Below are 4,767 nucleotides of genomic sequence, written 5' to 3' on the forward strand. Positions count from 1 at the left end.
GCTTCCCTCCATTCTCTTCACTTGGAGAATCATATAATACAGTAGTATATTAAGATCTCTGAGAACCCTGGCAGAAAACAAACAAACAAACAAACAAACCTGATTAACATTGTTTAACCCAGCATCTCCTAAACATAATTGACCGGAGAACCTCCTCTTCCCCCTTTTGTTTTTCTATTGTAGGGGAGAAGTAATATATTTACCTTACCCATTTAGGTTCATGGCTGAGACCGCTATAATAAAAGGCAGGTTAACAAGAGAAAAGCATACAAATATATTTAAGTTTTACCTAACATGAGAGCCTTCAGAAATGAAGACCCAAAGAAACAAAAGATTGTATTTTTATGCACAGTGGTGCAGAAGTATGATTGGAGGACAAAGGAATATTACTAATGGTAATAATTTGGGGGAAACTTAGCAAGGCCTATTTGTTCAGATTCTTTTTTTAAAAAAAAAAATCCAAATGAGACAGGGTATTGCTTTGTCACCCAGGCTGGTGTGCAGTGGCTCAAACATGGCTCAATGCAGCCTTGACCTCCTGGGCTCAAGAGATCCTTCTGCCTCAGCCTCCCAAATAGCTGTAATCACAGGCATGTGCCACCATGCCTGGTTAGCTTTTTAATTTTTTTTGTAAAGATGGAGTCTTGCCATGTTGCCTAGGCTGATCTTAAGCTCCTGAGCTCATGTCATTCTCCCACCTTTGCCTCCCAAAATACTGAGATTACAGGTTTGAGCCACTGTGCGTGGCCTTGTTCATGTTTTTCTCTGTGTCCCTCTGTCTTCATTCCTTTTCTCTGGGTACAGGGAGGACTCCTCTGGAATGAGGGTCTTATGCCCTACCCTAGAGAAAAGTCAGAGAATTATTTTATGGCCCACTTCAGGGGAGAATGGCAAAGGTCCTGCTTCTGTTGTTTTCTTAAATGCCAAGGTGCCATGTTTTGGAGTAGCATGTTCTGAACTACATGATTATAACATCCTTTAATATTCTAAGAAATTAGGTTTTCTTAGAATACATTTTCACAAATGTTATTCTAGCAACAAAACCCATCTACAGAGTGGCATGTGTGCTCATTGCATGTTTTATCTGTGGCATAATTTTAGATTGCAAGCCCCCACCTATGTTGGTTAATTCTGCTTCACATGGAAGAGACAGCCATTGGGCCAGCCCTGAACAAAGATCCCTGTCACCAAGATCCACTGCTCCTGCTGTGGTCAGGCAAACAGAAGGGTAAGAATCTACTCTGTGAACTCAGAGAGGTCTGGGTCTGGGTGTTTTGAGCACTGTATCTGAAGAGGTATAAAGATGATATAAAATTATGTCAAACCACTGGAAACAAATAGAGTGAAATTACATAATGTGCCAAGGGAGCAAGAACAAATGGGGTGACCAGAACCACATGTATGCAGCGGCTTAATAAATATTTTTGATGGTGACATGATGATGATTAAACATAGAGCAGCTCAGATACATAGGATCCCAAGAGGGTAGAGTGGGACTCTGACACTGAGATCACCGACTGTGAGCTTGCTCTTGTTGTGGAATTAGCTCTTGCTCCCTGCCTTTTGGCAGCTCTTGCAGCAGCCGTGCTTCCTCTCCCTGTGGTCGCAGAAGGAGCAGGAAGGCAATGTGCAGAACATCTGCTTAATGGAAGAAATGGGACACTCTGATTTTGCCCATTATTTTGAAGATGAATTTTAAAAGGGAAGTTAAATTAATTAAATGCAATCAGACTTGCTACTTTCCTTACAGATCAGGTATTTACTTTTGTAAGTCACTGGGCCCTGAATATTTACAGCCTGCCTTTTCTATTCATGTGTACGTGAAAGGCAGTGTGCATGGTGGTTCGAAGTGATTGTGGAGTCAGAGACTTATGTTTGCATCCAGCTCTGTCAGTTACTTGCTGTAATTTAACTAGTAATTGACTAGCCAAGTCCCTTTTTTAAGCCTCAGTGTACTTGGTTATAAAATAGAGCTAACATCCTCCTCATAATACTAATATGAGGATTACATTAAAATACTGCATATAAAGTACTTAGTACACTTCCAGGCACATAGTCAGTACTCAATACATAGTAGCTTTCATTAATAGTTCATATGCTATCTCCCTACTAAACTGTCCCTTGAGGGTGTAGGCTCCATGTACTTAATCTTTGTAACCTAAGGCATGGAGCCTTGAACACAGTATACAGCAATCAATTATTAATTGGTAACCTAAGATTATGCCACCATAGCTTAAGGGAAAATATGGGCAATTATTCATTTAACCTGGAAAATTCAGTCTCCCAAGTGAAATTTTGTTATGGTTTAATTTGGTTATGCCCTAATTAACATCTAAATAATGGCCACATCTATTATTCCTGAAGACTGGTATTGGCATGTTTGCTCCCTATTGCATACAAACAGGTCCATTTATTTGCTTCGTAATCTAGAATCTGCTTTCCCATCCTTTGCCTACATGTCTTGCGGGGTGCAGATGACAGTCAAGTCTTCCTCAAGTGGGCAGAGTGTTTCAGGTTGACCGCCATATTTACTGAACTGCTGAACCACTTGCTCCTCACTTCTCTGTCAATGGTGTGCTGGCTGGAATGCAACAATGACAAGCTCAAAAGTCAGTTCATCACCCGGACAGTTGAATGCATTCACAAAACAGACAACACATAGGAAAACACATCTAGATGACAGACCGCATTTTTCACTGCCCAGCTGGACTTCTGCATGTCACATAAAGAGGGGCCTTGGGGACTTGCAAGATGACAATCTATGCTATTGCTGATATGCCCAGCCCACAGGGGAGTGGCAGGGGAGGCGAGTGGCAGGAACCAAGGCTTCTTGGGAGTGCCATGGGTTCTTCTGCCTGCCAATTGCGATGGCGATGTGGCAGGAGCCACCCCCACCCAGCAAGGCTTAATGAGCGCATGCTGACTTAAAAACATAGTCCCAGGGAAGGCATTAACATTCTGAGCTCAGCTGTGTCATCTCAGTTGCCATAGCAATGCTGAGAAATATATTTTGTGTCCAATGGTTATTTCTCCACACTAATGAAATGGACATTTTTCTTCAGTGAATTGAATCAAAACTAATTGAGTAGTAATCAGCACAGACCCTGAAGTTCAGGGGAATGTAATCTGACTAGTCTGACTAGCGCTTTGTGGAAATGCAGAAACCATTAACTATCTTCAAATGAGATTTTTTTAAATTAGTGGAATCTTAGCAACCTATTGCAGGCTGGTGTGTGTTATCACACAAAAAATTCGTCATTTGTTTAGCGCTGGGAGGGGAAATTTATTTTCAATTAATTCAAGTGCTGATAACATTCTATGGCTTGTTGTGTCCTCTCCTCCAATAAATAGCCCAAACTGATTGATGTGTGCGTCTAGATGGACTTTAAAAAAAAAAGAAATATATATATATATACACACACACACATACACGCACACATATATATAATATATATAATTCATAATTTGGATTCTCAGATGTTTTCAGAAAAGAGTGTTTTTTGCTGAGACCAACTGTTCCTGAAGCTCATTGAGCAATGGAGATGAAAAAGTGATTTTTAAAAACTATATCTTATTGCTTAATCTGTTCAATGTCAAATATCACTGTGATGGAAGAAACTACACAGAGATGGCTGGAAGCCATATGGAGTCATCATTTTTGTCCTCGGATATATCTACAAATTCATCCTTGATTAATCTTACAGTTCTTTTTGCTTTCATTTGGATCATGAGTATAAACAAAAATACAAGTACAAGCTAGTTCCCTAAGTATTAACACTCCCCTTCTGAGAACATAATATTGAGTACTGTTATAAGTAGATCTTCATCTCCTTTGAATATGAGCCTAATTCACAGCAAAGAGACATTTGGTTACATGCAAATATAAGTGAGTTCCTGGGATAGACTGGAAAGTTTCCCCTGAATCTTTAAGACAGCTGGCTTGTCAGGTGTAGTTCAATAGTGGGTTGGGGGTGGCTAAATGAGTTCCTAATTTCAGATGTCCTGCTTCTCTTATTTATGGAGTTAGCTGAGAAGTGTCTGAGCTCTCTTTGCCCTCTGACTCTGTTGTGTCACCAGGCCTTGGGAAAGTAAGGGTGTCCATTCTTCTTCCCCTCTGCTCTCCAGCATGGGGCTGGATCTACAGGGAGCAGGTTCCTGAGCCTGGCATGAGCAGCCTCAGTAAGACTGTGTGTGATCTTAGTGGCAAGAGCACAACCAGGTTAAGGCAGGTGGGGTTTGAGAAAACCGCACCCCAATATTTGGCAAATGAATAAACAGATGAATCATTTTCCTAGGACTCAGAGTCTAAAGCTTCCAACCAGCACTAAATTCACGTTAAAAATTGATTGTGCCATAATTTTTAAGTACAGCCAGACCTAATGGCGTGTGTTAGCATTTCCTTGAGGTGAGATAAAGCTGTGTGGAGTCAGTCTCTCAGCTGATTGGCAGGACAAGGTGGGGAGGAGGAAGCCAACAGGGAGAGGGAGCAGGCACTCCTCTTCTCCGCAGACACCTTCCTTTTTTATAGCCTTTGGGTCTCAATGTGGGAGAAGACACAGTCTTCTATTGCCGTGGCAACGTAAGTGCATCACAGTGGGATTAAGGGGTTGAAAGGCAAGAAACACCAAGCTTGGAGGAGTTGGGGCAATTGAGAGAGGATGGACTTTTGCTAGAAATAAACACAATAAGGTGGCAGGGCAATAGAAGAGAGTGGATTTATGGTTTATGACATTCCTAAAATATCTTTATTTAATAATGAAAACTTCA

General features: G+C 41.1%; 1 long non-coding RNA gene across 1 annotated transcript; it reads right to left on the bottom strand.

Moving 5' to 3' along the window:
• Nucleotides 1-1,397: 1,397 nt before the first annotated feature.
• LOC107970020 (uncharacterized) lies at nucleotides 1,398-4,501 on the bottom strand. The gene is made up of 3 exons (XR_001712234.1): nucleotides 4,377-4,501; nucleotides 2,457-2,581; nucleotides 1,398-1,638 (listed from the first exon to the last, which is right to left on the bottom strand). It is a non-coding gene; the product is annotated as an uncharacterized LOC107970020 (long non-coding RNA).
• Between the last annotated feature and the right edge of the window lie 266 nt (nucleotides 4,502-4,767).

This window comes from Pan troglodytes, chromosome 1 (genome assembly GCF_028858775.2).
Source record: "Pan troglodytes isolate AG18354 chromosome 1, NHGRI_mPanTro3-v2.0_pri, whole genome shotgun sequence".
Taxonomy (NCBI): Eukaryota; Metazoa; Chordata; class Mammalia; order Primates; family Hominidae; genus Pan; species Pan troglodytes.